The sequence below is a fragment of the Bombina bombina genome, chromosome 3 (assembly GCF_027579735.1).
Source record: "Bombina bombina isolate aBomBom1 chromosome 3, aBomBom1.pri, whole genome shotgun sequence".
Lineage (NCBI taxonomy): Eukaryota > Metazoa > Chordata > Amphibia > Anura > Bombinatoridae > Bombina > Bombina bombina.
Window position 1 is genome coordinate 359,534,557 of NC_069501.1, and position 19,651 is coordinate 359,554,207.

Genomic DNA, 19,651 nt, shown 5'->3' on the forward strand with positions numbered 1-19,651 from the left:
GATCTTTTCCACTAACTCCGTGCACAGATCTTACAAATACAACATACTTAACCCATTAATCATACCAGAAAAACTCTCCTATTTACTAGAGCGTGACAAAAATCACACACACCATCGCACTTTCAAAGCCGTTAGTTCCTTCACTTGCAAAAACCATATATTTATATGCCGCAACAGGTGAACAGTTTTTATATTTACATACAACAATTATCACTTAAAAGTAAAACTGCACATATAACACACATGCTTAAAACATGCTGTTGACTTTAAAATACCTTTATAAAAGTAACACTACAAAATACCTCCTTACAACGTCTGATTTCCCAGCAAAGAAGCAGAAAGAAACACATTTTTTTTCTTTTACATCGATACACACAGAGAGGAGCGCCAAAAATAGGCAGGGTCTGATATATATAATGCTAGATCCTAGGTTCGTATAGCATATGTTGGGTGTTTAAAAGGGTCTCTATGTGTATGTATCATAGGAACAATTCTAGAAGTTAGGTATAGTGTGTATGACACAAAATGTTTATTACAATTAGCACAAAAAGCATATACAATATCGCACAGTAAAAACAAACGTTATATAGTTAAAACAATTAAATATATAATTAAAACAATTAAATACAATCTCATAGATTAAAAATGACAGTTAGGTACATGGATCCATGTGGCCAAAATTCTAAGTTAATATGACCTAAGACAATCTAAAAACAAATAAATAAATATAGCTGTCTGATTGTGATATTGGTAAGTTGTCTTACTAGCGTATTTTGCACAGTGATGCAAATACAGAAATGTCAATTTAACATAACATGTGTGGTAGGTGTGATGTGTAAATGAGTGAGCTTGGTGATAAATTAAATATACGAAGTTACATAAAAGTATAGAAAAAACGGTCTCAAATGAGATTTACAATAGCATATCGGTGAGCACTTAAAATATACACCACAGATAAATACAAATACAAATGTGATCCGAAAATTATGTGTGTATAAAAAATAAAAATAAAATCTCAAAAAACTTCCCTGCACAAGTCAAATGTTGGGAAAATACTTCTGTGAGCAACAATTGTGTGCACAAATCAATAAGTGTAAACTATAAAAACATATTTGAGGTATAAATGTCCCTAAAGTTCAGTCCATATGATGAAATGGTCCATTGAAGCTCCTTAGTTGGAATCCTAAAAAATATATATATAAGTGGAAGTCCTATAAATGTATTGAAGATCCAATTGTGAAAAATATATGAAAAAATATATAAAAAATATAAAAATGTAAAAATAGTGTGAAAGTGTAATCGTGTAAAAAGTGATGAATCAAAGGTGAAAAAATGATGAAAAAGTGAAAAATAAAAATAATGATACTCCGGAAATTCCTCAAGACCTATAAGAAAACAAATACTAACATAGTGTGATACTGTTTAGGTATTCTTAGAAATAATAGGAATATGACTCACCATCTATTTTGTCAACGCGTTTCGGCCTGCCAAGGAGGCCTTTCTCAAGACTAATAGATGGTGTTGGTGAGCTCAAGCTTATAAACCCTTACTTGACCAATCATCTCTATGTTTGTGGCGCCAAAATTTAGCGCCAAAAACGTTGAACCGGAAGTGATGAGCCGGAAGTGGTCACATGTCTTGCCGGATGGTTATTCCGTTTTTGTGTTATTTAATTCTTTTGTTTTTTGGCCATTTTTTCATTACTGTTTGTTATTATTTAGTGTGAGAATCTATAATTATTTCTCGTAGGAGTTTCTATATAGTCTTTACCTGGTCTTATTGTTTTGCTGGGTGCCGTAGTTGTTAGGGACCGGAAGTGCTCAGAAAGATATAACTTCCGGTGTTATTCGCTATAGCCGGAAGTGTAAGAGGGGAGCGTTTCCGGTTCCGTCTATATGTTTATGTTTAATTATTGTTATATCTACTTTCTTGGTACAATCTGCCCACCCGATTTAGATCGGTATAATCTTACTACCTATGCTATAGGTGTCAAGTGTGTGTTAGTTGTTCTAGAAATAAGAAGTATTATTTGGCCAAATCCTTTCCGGTGTTGTTACCTAGAACCGGAAGTTAAGAACAGCATCCTGGTCTCTATCCTATATTGCCACAATTAAAGATTTGATTGGTCAAGATTGTAATACAAGACTTTATAGTTCTTGTGCATGTTATGTACAAACTTTGCCATCCAATCATGTTTTCGCACAATTGGTTGGCATGTGTCACTTCAAATATTTGTAATGCATGTATGTAGTCCCATGTATGGGGCCACACACAACCACATGTTCTCTAATTCCAGAGATAGTTCTCTATAGATCCGAGACCTTAACCCATAGGTCTATAGTTATTATATCATGTGCAAAACAGGGTTCTTTTTTATATACAGTTGGTTAGCATGTGTCATTCTAGATATTTACAATATATACACAAAAAAATGTGATTTTTTTGGTTTCAGAGAATAGCTTTCCACAAATTTACTATAATATGTTTGTTGAGTAAAATACTCATTGTTGGATGTATGTTGAGTATTTTCCCTAGGTTGTATGTGATCTATTGTATGAGATATTGGAACGAGAGAGAGACTTATCCATCAATCTGAGAGGTGTAATAAAGTTATGCTAAGTATCAGTGGCTGTGTGATGGATTACATTATGTCCCTTTTACTTTAGGTACCCAAAGGGAGTGAGAGTATGTTAAAAAATGAGAACAAGTAGAGGTAGAGGGTAATAAAGGATTCCCCTCAATGAAGTGTCATCTTTTACTCATTGGTGGTATCCTACGCGGCATAATGTAGAGGGATATTTCTGTGTAATCCAAAAGTGTGGGCATAGGAGAAAGAGGAGACCTGTCAGCTAGAGGGCATTATGATGTGACAATGGGACAGAGATGATTGGTCAAGTAAGGGTTTATAAGCTTGAGCTCACCAACACCATCTATTAGTCTTGAGAAAGGCCTCCTTGGCAGGCCGAAACGCGTTGACAAAATAGATGGTGAGTCATATTCCTATTATTTCTAAGAATACCTAAACAGTATCACACTATGTTAGTATTTGTTTTCTTATAGGTCTTGAGGAATTTCCGGAGTATCATTATTTTTATTTTTCACTTTTTCATCATTTTTTCACCTTTGATTCATCACTTTTTACACGATTACACTTTCACACTATTTTTACATTTTTATATTTTTTATATATTTTTTCATATATTTTTTACAATTGGATCTTCAATACATTTATAGGACTTCCACTTTTATATATATATTTTTTAGGATTCCAACTAAGGAGCTTCAAAGGACCATTTCATCATATGGACTGAACTTTAGGGACATTTATACCTCAAATATGTTTTTATAGTTTACACTTATTGATTTGTGCACACAATTGTTGCTCACAGAAGTATTTTCCCAACATTTGACTTGTGCAGGGAAGTTTTTTGAGATTTTATTTTTATTTATTATTTTTTATACACACATAATTTTCGGATCACATTTGTATTTGTATTTTTCTGTGGTGTATATTTTAAGTGCTCACCGATATGCTATTGTAAATCTCATTTGAGACCGTTTTTTCTATACTTTTATGTAACTTCGTATATTTAATTTATCACCAAGCTCACTCATTTACACATCACACATGTTATGTTAAATTGACATTTCTGTATTTGCATCACTGTGCAAAATACGCTAGTAAGACAACTTACCAATATCACAATCAGACAGCTATATTTATTTATTTGTTTTTAGATTGTCTTAGGTCATATTAACTTAGAATTTTGGCCACATGGATCCATGTACCTAACTGTCGTTTTTAATCTATGAGATTGTATTTAATTGTTTTAATTATATATTTAATTGTTTTAACTATATAACGTTTGTTTTTACTGTGCGATATTGTATATGCTTTTTGTGCTAATTGTAATAAACATTTTGTGTCATACACACTATACCTAACTTCTAGAATTGTTCCTATGATACATACACATAGAGACCCTTTTAAACACCCAACATATGCTATACGAACCTAGGATCTAGCATTATATATATCAGACCCTGCCTATTTTTGGCGCTCCTCTCTATTTACTTTATATATCCTATTAACCTAGTGGGTGTTTGGGGGACCCACCACAGACAGGAGCAAGAGGTCACCAAACGCAGCGCTGTAAGATATCAATATTTCCATTTCCTACTTTATCCCCAAAATTTTATAGCAGCCGCAACCAGATATTCACACCTTTTACTTTAGTAAACATAACAAAATGGATTTCACAAAGTCACTAAGGAGAGAGATTACTTTAGAAATTAATGACACATCAGACCCCACACAGCAGGGTACATCAGGAACAATAGATTATACAAATATATTCAAGAATTTAGAGAGGCTACTTATCCAAGAAGTCAAATACAAGGCTGAAGTCACCTTTCTCAAAAAATGTCTAGAGCTCAATATTGTCCCGAAAGGGCTAATAATAAAATAAAAAAAGAGTGTGCATTCCAATCCGATAACTTAGATTTCACCAAACAATGGTCGGACATCCTCCTAAAAGCATCTAGATCCCTCATGGAGGCTATCATCGAGCATAGAGAAACTATCCTGAAACAAGTAGACATAGAAATCAAGGTCAATGAGGACGAATTAATTGGACCAGAAGGTCACATTACAGAGACCAAAGAGATCATCGAAAGAAAGGAGAACCTAGATAAGAAGATCTCCAAGGTGAGAGACGACATCATCAACAAAAAGAGCAGGAAGCTGAACAGAGAACTCAACATCATTAAGAACAGAGACAATGATGAGAACAACATCACTGACGAAGCCAGACCCCTGGAGAACCCAGACAGTAGAACAACTACTGAGGAAGAAGGTTGGACAACAGTAAATTATAAAAAGAACAGACCAACCCAGAGTCTCCAAGAAAGAAGAAGGGGTCGATTTAATGAATACGAACCACACACCCCGAGGCAAAGGAACAATGGATACGGACACAGACAGCAAATCCATCACCAGGGGTGGAATACAGAAAGAACCAACCCCGAGTATCACAATAGGGGTCAGTGGGCACAACATCATTACCCAAGAAGAACGTACTACAACAGAGACAACAGAAGTGAAAACTTCCACTACGATAGGGGGCTGAATAACTACAACCCACACAAACAATACCAACACCAAGATAACTACAATTCTCCAAGATGGAACACGAACGAAAGATTCACATATGGAAACAACCAATATCCACGATGGAGAAACAATGATAGATCCAACTTTAGGAATAACTATGCTCAACATAATCATAGGAGGGAACGCCATTTTGGGTATGAGGAAGAAACCTATACTCCGAGAAGATTCAACAAACAATGGAATCAGCAGAACCAGGAATATCACCCTTACAACCCCTACGACAAAAGGAGGGAACATCAGGGATATAAGAACACACCAACTACGAATAAAATGAGACCCACTGTCGGGGTACAAAACCAAGCGAGCATACAACTAGACCCAAGACCAATGAATACAAGACCGGCCAATAAGACTTCCAATGGAAACACGAACGACAGCCAGAAAGCCTCCAATTCTGGACAACGTTTTTTAGAGGAACATCAACTAACAACCAAAGAACTAAAGAGAACTTCCATGAAAAGGAAGAATTCAAACACAGAAGAATTCCAGCACCCAATGGAAAAAAGAAAAACCATAGGGGAAAAAGAGGTGGAAGGAGAATAAATGGCAAACAAACACAAAAAGAAGGAATGCCAGAGAAGGGAGTTACCTACAAAGGAATCTACAACCTTAGCAGCATCACACTAACAGACAAAGAGAACTCGATCCTTAATTATGGCCTTTCTTTTGCCCCCTCCAAGGGGCTTAACAAATTCGATACGTTCGTCAACGTTAAGCAATTTGTTAGGAAACTAACCCTGAAACGCCATTTCATGAAATCACCTATAGAATCCGACACTAGAATTCGGAGCACCAGAGTACGCAACAAAATACGGATCCTTATCAACATTCTGACTTGAAACCTAGTTCATCATTCTACCCTATAGCAAGTAAGGGTAACGCTATAGAAACCTTCGAGATGATGGTAAGCAACGACTTGAGAAACATCAATTCGAAACAACTAACAAGACACAAGCACAATTTATCAAAGATCCAGATGAAGACTATTAGAGAATTGGAGAACAACAGAGACATAGTAATAAAACCTGCAGATAAGGGAGGAGGGATTGTGGTCTTGAATAAGGAAGATTACAACATGGAGTGTAAGAGAATACTATCCGACAAAGAAACATACGAAGTTCTGAGAAGTAATCCAGTAGGAGCATATAAGAGAGAACTGGATGGTATCCTAGGAGAGGCTCATGACAACGAGATTCTTAACCATAAAGAATATAGATATATGAGCATTGAACACCCGATCACTCCAGTCTTCTATTACCTTCCTAAAATACATAAGACACTCCACAACCCTCCGGGAAGACCCATTATTTCCGGTATAGGGTCACTATCCAGCAATCTGTCAGAATACCTGGACAGAAACCTGCAGAAATATGTAACACAATTACCGTCCTAAGTGAGAGACTCAACCCAAATCTTAAACATCCTGGACAACACGGACTGGAAGGAAGGCTACCTACTTGTCACATGCGATGTGACCTCCCTATATACCAGCATACCGCATGAGGGAGGTCTAGAAGCGGTTGAGTACTTTTTAAGGAAAGATCAGACAGTGCCAGATCTTCAGAAAGAATTCATCCTTGAAGGGATCAGTTACATCTTGACGCATAATTACTTTCATCATGATGGGAAATTCTATAGGCAACTATGCGGAACAGCTATGGGTACTAGGTTCGCGCCGAGCTATGCCAACCTCTACATGGGCAGATGGGAGCACATCTTCTGGGATTCCTGCCCAGCCGGCGCGGACCTAGTATCCTACCACAGGTATATAGATGACATCCTCATAATATGGAGAGGTTCCAAAGAGGACTTGGAATACACCCTAAGCGTCATGAACAAAAACATCAACAATCTCAAATTCACCTATGAGATCAGCAGCACCGAGATCACATTTCTGGATTTAAAGATAATGATCACCGATGGAAAAATCAAGACCTCCACATATTTTAAACCAGTGGATTGTAACAACTACATCCACAACGAAAGCTGCCATCACTCAAGATGGAAAGAAAACATACCGAAGGGACAATTACTCAGATTGAAAAAGAACTGTTCAGACCAAGATCTATGGGAAACCCAGGCAGAGGTACTAAAAACACGTTTCCTGGAAAGGGGTTATGACGAAGTGAGACTACAGAAGGACATAGAGGAGGTCAGAAGCAGGGATCGCAAAGAACTTCTGAAATACAAGGACAAGAGAGCGAAAACAGATGATAACACCGACCACATAGATGTTGCTTTCATCACCCAATACAGTGAGAATAGACGGGTAATAGAGAGAATCGTAAGAAAACATTGGCACCTACTGAGGAATGACGATATTATAGGGGAAACCCTTATTGAAAAACCGAGATTCATTTACAGAAAATCGGACAACTTAAAGAACATATTATCCCCCAGTATCCCACGTCTGAGAGAAACAAGGGTGAAAGATACATCAGGCAAATACATCAAAGGATTCTATCCGTGCCCTAGCTGCAAAGCGTGCAAGAGGGGGCTAAAGACAAAAAAATTCACCTCACACAATTCCAACATTGAATACGAAATAAAGAGCCTGATAAGGTGCAGCAACAAGGGGACGATCTACATAGTCCAATGCAACTGTGGACTCCAATACGTCGGGCAGACCTCAAGGTGCCTAAAGGACAGACTACGGGAACACCTATTACAGATTGAGCATGGCAATACCGACACGGCACTATACAGACATTTTGCCAACAAACATAGAGGAAACATAAAAGACCTCAGCTACTTTGGGATCCAAACAATAAAACCAAACTGGAGAGGAGGGAATTATGAAAAGAGGCTTCTGATTGCGGAGTCAAGATGGATCTTTGACCTCGACTGCCTTTATCCAAAAGGTCTAAACAACAAGGAAGACTTATCCCATCTCCTAAGTCTAAGGTGAACATACAACTATACGAACATTAAAAGGACGAATACACACCCTTTTAGACAACTTTAGAACATATTTGAGACTAATTATAATCAAAGGCTCCCCCTCAAAATGAAAAAACCACACCTAACATACAAATAGTATGCCTTGTTTAGCCTCTGAGTTCTGACTACTTTTGAGTTGTCCCATATCCATGTTTCATCAGCCGCACCAGCGCAAAGAAACCTGTCCCATTGTCACATCATAATGCCCTCTAGCTGACAGGTCTCCTCTTGCTCCTATGCCCACACTTTTGGATTACACAGAAATATCCCTCTACATTATGCCGCGTAGGATACCACCAATGAGTAAAAGATGACACTTCATTGAGGGGAATCCTTTATTACCCTCTACCTCTACTTGTTCTCATTTTTTAACATACTCTCACTCCCTTTGGGTACCTAAAGTAAAAGGGACATAATGTAATCCATCACACAGCCACTGATACTTAGCATAACTTTATTACACCTCTCAGATTGATGGATAAGTCTCTCTCTCGTTCCAATATCTCATACAATAGATCACATACAACCTAGGGAAAATACTCAACATACATCCAACAATGAGTATTTTACTCAACAAACATATTATAGTAAATTTGTGGAAAGCTATTCTCTGAAACCAAAAAAATCACATTTTTTTGTGTATATATTGTAAATATCTAGAATGACACATGCTAACCAACTGTATATAAAAAAGAACCCTGTTTTGCACATGATATAATAACTATAGACCTATGGGTTAAGGTCTCGGATCTATAGAGAACTATCTCTGGAATTAGAGAACATGTGGTTGTGTGTGGCCCCATACATGGGACTACATACATGCATTACAAATATTTGAAGTGACACATGCCAACCAATTGTGCGAAAACATGATTGGATGGCAAAGTTTGTACATAACATGCACAAGAACTATAAAGTCTTGTATTACAATCTTGACCAATCAAATCTTTAATTGTGGCAATATAGGATAGAGACCAGGATGCTGTTCTTAACTTCCGGTTCTAGGTAACAACACCGGAAAGGATTTGGCCAAATAATACTTCTTATTTCTAGAACAACTAACACACACTTGACACCTATAGCATAGGTAGTAAGATTATACCGATCTAAATCGGGTGGGCAGATTGTACCAAGAAAGTAGATATAACAATAATTAAACATAAACATATAGACGGAACCGGAAACGCTCCCCTCTTACACTTCCGGCTATAGCGAATAACACCGGAAGTTATATCTTTCTGAGCACTTCCGGTCCCTAACAACTACGGCACCCAGCAAAACAATAAGACCAGGTAAAGACTATATAGAAACTCCTACGAGAAATAATTATAGATTCTCACACTAAATAATAACAAACAGTAATGAAAAAATGGCCAAAAAACAAAAGAATTAAATAACACAAAAACGGAATAACCATCCGGCAAGACATGTGACCACTTCCGGTTCATCACTTCCGGTTCAACGTTTTTGGCGCTAAATTTTGGCGCCACAAACATAGAGATGATTGGTCAAGTAAGGGTTTATAAGCTTGAGCTCACCAACACCATCTATTAGTCTTGAGAAAGGCCTCCTTGGCAGGCCGAAACGCGTTAACAAAATAGATGGTGAGTCATATTCCTATTATTTCTAAGAATACCTAAACAGTATCACACTATGTTAGTATTTGTTTTCTTATAGGTCTTGAGGAATTTCCGGAGTATCATTATTTTTATTTTTCACTTTTTCATCATTTTTTCACCTTTGATTCATCACTTTTTACACGATTACACTTTCACACTATTTTTACATTTTTATATTTTTTATATATTTTTTCATATATTTTTCACAATTGGATCTTCAATACATTTATAGGACTTCCACTTATATATATATTTTTTAGGATTCCAACTAAGGAGCTTCAATGGACCATTTCATCATATGGACTGAACTTTAGGGACATTTATACCTCAAATATGTTTTTATAGTTTACACTTATTGATTTGTGCACACAATTGTTGCTCACAGAAGTATTTTCCCAACATTTGACTTGTGCAGGGAAGTTTTTTGAGATTTTATTTTTATTTTTTATACACACATAATTTTCGGATCACATTTGTATTTGTATTTATCTGTGGTGTATATTTTAAGTGCTCACCGATATGCTATTGTAAATCTCATTTGAGACCGTTTTTTCTATACTTTTATGTAACTTCGTATATTTAATTTATCACCAAGCTCACTCATTTACACATCACACCTACCACACATGTTATGTTAAATTGACATTTCTGTATTTGCATCACTGTGCAAAATACGCTAGTAAGACAACTTACCAATATCACAATCAGACAGCTATATTTATTTATTTGTTTTTAGATTGTCTTAGGTCATATTAACTTAGAATTTTGGCCACATGGATCCATGTACCTAACTGTCGTTTTTAATCTATGATATTGTATTTAATCGTTTTAATTATATATTTAATTGTTTTAACTATATAACGTTTGTTTTTACTGTGCGATATTGTATATGCTTTTTGTGCTAATTGTAATAAACATTTTGTGTCATACACACTATACCTAACTTCTAGAATTGTTCCTATGATACATACACATAGAGACCCTTTTAAACACCCAACATATGCTATACGAACCTAGGATCTAGCATTATATATATCAGACCCTGCCTATTTTTGGCGCTCCTCTCTATTTACTTTATATATCCTATTAACCTAGTGGGTGTTTGGGGGACCCACCACAGACAGGAGCAAGAGGTCACCAAACGCAGCGCTGTAAGATATCAATATTTCCACATCGATACACACACACAAGCCCATCTCATCTCGCATACCAGAATTCACTCCCCCCTTTTTTTTTCCTTTCCTCCGGAAAACAAATATTCAAAATAACCTACCAAAGACACATAAAAATACAATAAGATCAACTTTCCACCTAATTTACAATGTATTTGAAAAGTCTCCGAATTTTTAAGGAATGGCCATCTCCCCACAACTTGAGAAAACATTTCAAAACAGGATAAAAATATCCTCCGTTCCTTTTTTTTTTTTATTATTCTGTTGATCTAAACAACTCTGACACATAATATCATACACATTACACATGACACATCAAAATATACAAAATTTCCTTTTCATTACTGCAACCAAAGAGAGAAAGAGTTTTACCAACGGAGCTCCTGTAACAGTTTCTTTTTTTCTCTGTTCTCTGATCTGTGTGTGCTCTCAGTGGCAGCCCCCCTTCTTTGCCTGCTACATTTTTTAACACAGAGATTTCTCGATTTACCACACAGCAGTGCTCACTGACAGTGTTTTTTTTATGATCCCCCTCGCTTTCTCGAGTGGATGCAGTATGTCTCTCTGCTTAAAATGTTTCCGTCTTTAACAGAAACTGTTAACCCTTTTGCAGACATTAAATATGTAATCTTCTCTGTGCATTATTACCTATCAGCAGATCCATTCCTCAACACAATAATAGCAACAGTAATAAAATGCATAGCCACTTATAGCAATAAAAAGCAAATAAGCAAAGCAAAGCATCAGATATCAAACATAAGATCCAGGTGGGTAACAGAACTACAATATCTGTCTTTAAACCTAGCCCAGGACTGTACACCTGGCTAGAGGGATTATTACAAGTGTCCGCAGGACTCAGAACCTCGGCACAAAACCCTGCTTATCTCTTTACTGCAGGAATCCCTTTTAACCCTTTATCATATATTACCAACACCTATTACAAGACTAAATTTAGGTTCAAATTCACAGAGGGAAAGCAGAGTAAAAACACTCATACTTACAGACTGTGAATCCCACTTCTGACACCAGAAACTGTAAGGTGTTGGTTTCAGGGGGGGAGTGTCAGGTCAGGCCACTGTACCAACTGAAGCAGATGTAGATTATCTGATATGGATATCCTCAGAACAGACTCAGACCATGCAGCAATGATCCAAAAACTATTCTCCTTTATTGAAAGACACACAACATGTCTTATAGGCACCAATTACAGTGTACAGGGTTAACTTGATGACATGTTATGCCAGCGTCATCTTACACAGTTATACACAGTGTTATTCTGGAAACTTACTAGCTCTAAACAATCTATATAGTCATAACAATAAATGCATCTGTGAGAACAACAAGGTCGGTTGACCATCTTTTTGAGATAATACCCTCCTGGGCATAGTGCCAGGGACATCTACAAGGTTATCTAGCTTTGCAGAAGAAAATGATAAGCATATATTTCTCACTACATAATAACCCATTATAATAAAGTTTAATCATTACAGGATGTATGCAAAGAACAAGATGGCGCTAGTCAGGTTCATTAACCCTTAACAATTTGCATTTTGGTACATAAATATGTATTTTATTGCCTAAAACTCCAGAGTTCTAGGGGCAGCTAATATAAGCACTAATATACAAGCCCTTAAATTTTGATCCAAAACATAGTGTAATCATCCTTCGCCTTCTCCTTATTTATTATATCTAAACTAGAGCACAGGTGAACTGATCAGCTGATGGGTGAACTGATTATTTCACCTGTGCTCTAGTTAAGATATAATGAATATGGGGCCTGTTAAGGGTCCTGAGGACTGGATTTAGTAAACACTGCTTTAAAGGGACATCAAAGTCAAAATTAAGCTATCATGAGCTTTCACATAACTTTATGTATTATTGTGTTATATGCATTGAAGGTGTAATTATTTGTAACCCTGTTCATATATGTTCTGCTTTGGAAATTGCAGTTCTCTTCAACGTGTATGTTCATTTCTAAATCTCAATAAAAAAATAAAAAAATTGGGGGTGGAGCCTGCAGCTGAAGCGGCCAGACATGCGCTTGGCTCCAATCTGGCTCTGTGATATTTTAATGGTTTCCCGAGAAAAGTGAAATTAAAGCAATCTTTGAAGTTTCTTAATAAAAATATTCTTGATAATCTAAACATTTTTCTTAAAGATCTATATTTGACCCTATATTTAAAAATATCCAACCCCCATAAAATATTTAATTAAGCATAGTAAAAAAATATTAATTGGATAGAAATTATTTATTTTGCAAGCTTTTCCTTGAAATTTACCTCTGAAAACGTTTTTTATAATCCCTACATATACTATATAGTGCTGTTTGAATGACGCTGCTGCATGTTGTACAGTAATTGCTTAAATCAGTGCAAGAGAACTCATTTACACTATACTCTAATTGGCCAAAGTACATCAAATAATACAAGCAGATAAGACCATAATTACAGATAGTCCACCTGTGGGCTCTTTAATACAAAAGAAACATCAATTAATCCCTTTTATACCTGACCTTGTATTACATAAAGTGATATAACCATCAGAACAATAAATAAATCAATGCTCTCATTGTTTAATGTTGAAGATAATTTACAGTTTGTAATATACCAGTTCAAAAAGAGCTATTTCTTTGTGGGAAAGAAAGAAATTATTATTTCCCGTGGGTGATTAATATGATATATGGGGAGGGGGTTATATTCATAAACATCTTTCCTAAAAATAAAAGTAAATAAAATAAGTATTTTCAAAGAGCAGAACAAACTATTCCATAGTCTAACTCACTGAAAACAACATTTACGGTACAGTGTCCCTTTAGAGAATTGTATTAAAATATGGTAAGCAAGCTAATTTGTTGATTTGACAAATGGGTTTATCCATTACAAAGGCCAAACTAAAGCAAAAGCATTTAGAATTTTTTTTTTTTTAAGGAGTAAATACCTAAAATTTCTAGCAATATATCCTATCAGGGTCGGCTCCAGAACAAATTAAATGGGGGGGAGTCAAAATAATGTATGAGAGTCAAAATAAGAGCAGGCCTATATATTCTGCAGGAAAGTGTAGCTTCTAGCTGGCTTATCCCCCACTATTAACATTTGGAGAATATGTGCTAAATCACTAGGTAAAAGAATGAAGTCTAAATCATATACACTAACACCTCTAGAACTGATGATACACATATACACTGACACCTCTAGGACTGAGGATACACATATACACTGACACCTCTAGGACTGAGGATACACATATACACTGACACCTCTAGGACTGAGGATACACACATACACTGACACCTCTAGGACTTAGGATACACACATACACTGACACCTCTAGGACTGAGGATACACACATAAACTGACACCTCTAGGACTGAGGATACACACATACACATGTAATTTTAAACAACTTTCCAATTTACTTTTATCACCAATTTGTAGTGTTCTCTAATACCTCTAGGACTGAGGATACACAACACACATACACTGACACCTCTAGGATTGAGAATACACACATACACTAACACCTCTAGAACTGATGATACACACATACACTGACACCTCTAGGATTGAGGATACACACATACACTGACACCTCTAGGATTGAGGATACACACATACACTAACACCTCTAGAACTGATGATACACACATACACTGACACCTCTAGGATTGAGGATACACACATACACTGACACCTCTAGGACTGAGGATACACACATACACTAATACCTCTAGGACTGAGGATACACTGACACCTCTAGGATTGAGAATACACACATACACTAACACCTCTAGAACTGATGATACACACATACACTGACACCTCTAGGATTGAGGATACACACATACACTGACACCTCTAGGACTGAGGATACACACATACACTGACACCTCTAGGACTGAGGATACACACATACACTGACACCTCTAGGATTGAGGATACACACATACACTAACACCTCTAGAACTGATGATACACACATACACTGACACCTCTAGGACTGAGGATACACACATACACTGACACCTCTAGGACTGAGGATACACACATATAACACCTCTAGAACTGATGATACACACATACACTGACACCTCTAGGACTGAGGATACACACATACACTGACACCTCTAGGACTGAGGATACACACATACACTAACACCTCTAGAACTGAGGATACACACATACACTAACACCTCTAGAACTGATGATACACACATACACTGACACCTCTAGGACTGAGGATACACACATACACTGACACCTCTAGGACTGAGGATACACACATATAACACCTCTAGAACTGATGATACACACATACACTGACACCTCTAGGACTGAGGATACACACATACACTGACACCTCTAGGACTGAGGATACACACATACATTAACACCTCTAGAACTGATGATACACAACACACATACACTGACACCTCTAGGACTGATGATACACACATACACTGACACCCCTAGGACTGATGATACACAACACACATACACTGACACCTCTAGGACTGAGGATACACACATACATTAACACCTCTAGAACTGATGATACACAACACACATACACTGACACCTCTAGGACTGAGGATACACACATATACTGACACCTCTAGGATTGAGGATACACACATACATTAACACCTCTAGAACTGATGATACACACATACACTGACACCTCTAGGACTGAGGATACACACATACACTGACACCTCTAGGACTGAGGATACACACATACACTGACACCTCTAGGATTGAGGATACACACATACACTAATACCTCTAGGACTGAGGATACACACATACACTGACACCTCTAGGATTGAGGATACACACATACACTAACACCTCTAGAACTGATGATACACACATACACTGACACCTCTAGGACTGAGGATACACACATACACTGACACCTCTAGGACTGAGGATACACACATATAACACCTCTAGAACTGATGATACACACATACACTGACACCTCTAGGACTGAGGATACACACATACACTGACACCTCTAGGACTGAGGATACACACATACATTAACACCTCTAGAACTGATGATACACAACACACATACACTGACACCTCTAGGACTGATGATACACACATACATTAACACCTCTAGGACTGAGGATACACACATACACTGACACCTCTAGGACTGATGATACACAACACACATACACTGACACCTCTAGGACTGAGGATACACACATACATTAACACCTCTAGAACTGATGATACACAACACACATACACTGACACCTCTAGGACTGAGGATACACACATACACTGACACCTCTAGGATTGAGGATACACACATACATTAACACCTCTAAAACTGATGATACACAACACACATACACTGACACCTCTAGGACTGATGATACACACATACATTAAAACCTCTAGGACTGAGGCTACTCACATACACTGACACCTCTTGGATTGAGGATACACACATACATACAGGGTCAACATGGTCTAATACAGAGAGAGCCAGATATCTTAGTACAGTGCAGACTTTATATTTATCAAATGGTAGGTTAGGTATATATTAATCACAACTGTGGGAAGATGACTTTGCTCTATATATGAAAGTAGATCCCCATGTGGTGTTTGCTGCACATTTTTTTCACAGACTGATTCAAGATGGATCAGTCTGTGAAAAAAATGTGCAGCAAACACCACATGGGGAGGATCTACTTTCATATATAGAGCAAAGTCATCTTCCCACAGTTGCCCAGCCCACTAGCCCAGCATAATGTATATGTCAAATTAATACCTGATGGCTGTTGTGAACACAGTATGTATGATGGAGGACCAGGATGTAGTACAAGTACATACAATTGTAAAGTGCATTGTAGTGCCACTGCGTCCCTCCCCTGCATCATCACGACGAGTCATCATGATCACTCACATGGATTGAATTTGTGACAGTCAGTGTGCTGCTGTGCCTGCCTGGCCAGACTGCCAGTAGTCCCGACTCCCGACTTCCCGCGCAGCGGCGCACGCTATGGTAGGCGGAGCTTGGAGACAGTGGTGTGGTGTCATCGTGATTGGGCACAAAAATAAATAAAACATAACATTAATTAATTGTTTGTTGCAGCAGTGCCAGTGGGGCAGGGTGAGGGGGCACAGCATTCCATTTGGGCGGGCATTGCCCCCCAATGCCCCCCCCTTGGAGCCGACCCTGTATCCTATGCCTATTTAAAAATAGATTATTATCCATATAAAATAAAGATCAAAAGGACTGAAGAGCCCTTAACTTCATGCTATATTCCCCAACAAGAAATAATGACACATTTGTGGGAGACAAACAGAAAAAAATACATCATCTATCCATGCAATGGGGAAAACATATGTTGAAACATAGGGGTCGATTACAATGTATCAGCTGAGGACTTTTCGTCTCTTTAGACTTTATTTTTTCAGTACTTTTAAAATCCATTATAAAAAGTCCTTTCAATTGAAACTCATAGTCGCCATCTTGTTTACAGATCACGCCAAAACAGAAATGGTAGTTTAGCAAACAATAAATATAAATATTGTAAAAAAAAAGATTTATAGTGACAATATAGCGGATGAAAATTCAAGCCAGTATGTCCATCATACCAACATTCAATTGGTATTTATATGGTTTAGCAGTGGTGTGGATGGAAACAGACTGCAATAGGCTCCTATGGAGCTCACAAGTGCATGATCCCATTTTACAACCTGGTTATTAAGATGCCTGTACCATTAGAAACAATCACAACAGTGCAAGGTGTGTGAATGGGATATTTTATATTTCAGTTTCCGGTTACTTCCCAGTTTCTATTAAAGGGACAGTCAAGTCCAAAACATTTTTCATGATTCAAAAAGGGCATGTAATTTTAAACAACTTTCCAATTTACTTTTATCACCAATTTGTAGTGTTCTCTTGGTATTCTTAGTTGAAAGCTAAACCTAGGAGGTTCATATGCTAATTTCTTAGACCTTGAAGTCCGCCTCTAATCTGAATGCATTTTGACAGTTTTTACCACTAGAGGGCGCTTTAGTTCATGTGTTTCATATAGATAACATTGAGCTCACGCAGTGAAGTTACCTATGAGTGAGCACTGATTGGCTAAAATGCAAATCTGTAATAAGAACTGAAATAAGGGGGCAGTTTGCAGAGGCTTAGATACAAGGTACAGTGGGGCAAAAAAGTATTTAGTCAGCCACCAATAGTTCTCCCACTTAAGAAGATGAGAGGCCTGTAATTTTCATCATAGATATACCTCAGCTATGAGAGACAAAATGTGGAAACAAATCCAGACAATCACATTGTCTGATTTGGAAAGAATTTATTTGCATATTATGGTGGAAAATAATTGTTTGGTCACCTACAAACAAGCAAGATTTCTGGCTCTCACAGACCTGTATCTTCTTCTTTAAGATGCTCCTCTGTCCTCCACTCATTACCTGTATTAATGGCACCTGTTTGAACTTGTTATCAGTATAAAAGACACCTGTCCTCAACCTCAAACAGTCACACTCCAAACTCCACTATGGTGAAGACCAAAGAGCTGTCGAAGGACACCTGAAACAAAATTGTAGACCTGAACCAGGCTGGGAAGACTGAATCTGCAATAGGCAAGCAGCTTGGTGTGAAGAAATCAACTGTGGGAGCAATAGTTAGAAAATGGAAGACATACAAGACCACTGATAATCTCCCTCGATCTGGGGCTCAAAGCAAGATCTCACCCTGTGGGGTCAAAATGATCACAAGAACGGTGAGCAAACATCCCAGAACCACACGGGGGGACCTAGTGAATGACCTGCAGAGAGCTGGGACCAATGTAACAAAGGCTACCATCAGTAACACACTACGCCGCCAGGGACTCAGATCCTGCAGTGCCAGACGTGTCCCCCTGCTTAAGCCAGTACATGTCCCGGCCCATCTGAAGTATGCTAGAGAGCATTTGGATGATTCCGAAGCGGATTGGGAGAATGTCATATGGTCAGATGAAACCAAAGTAGAACTGTTTGGTAGAAACACAACTCGTTGTGTTTGGAGGAGAGAGAAAGCTGAGTTGCACCATACCTACTGTGAAGCATGGGGGTGGCAACATCATGTTTTGGGGCTGTTTCTCTGCAAAGGGAACAGGACGACTGATCCGTGTACATGAAAGAATGAATGGGGCCATGTATCGTGAGATTTTGAGTGCAAACCTCCTTCCATCAGCAAGGGCATTGAAGATGAAACGTGGCTGGGTCTTTCAGCATGACAATGATCTCAAACACACCGCCCGGGCAACAAAGGAGTGGCTTCGTAAGAAGCATTTCAAGGTCATGGAGTGGCCTAGCCAGTCTCCAGATCTCAACCCCATAGAAAACCTTTGGAGGGAGTTGAAAGTCTGTGTTGCCCAGCGACAGCCCCAAAACATCACTGCTCTAGAGGAGATCTGCATGCAGGAATTGGCCAACATACCAGCAACAGTGTGTGACAACCTTGTGAAGACTTACAGAAAACGTTTGACCTCTGTCATTGCCAACAAAGGATATATAACAAAGTATTGAGATGAACTTTTGATATTGACCAAATACTTATTTTCCACCATAATTTGCAAATAAATTCTTTCCAAATCAGACAATGGCCAGGTGGGAGAGAGCAAAACAGATGGGAGAAAACAAAAGAGAGGAGGGTGTTAGAGAGAGCAAAAGAGAAGAGGGGAGAGAGAGAGCAAAAGAGAAGAGGGAGAGAGCACAAAAGATAGGGGG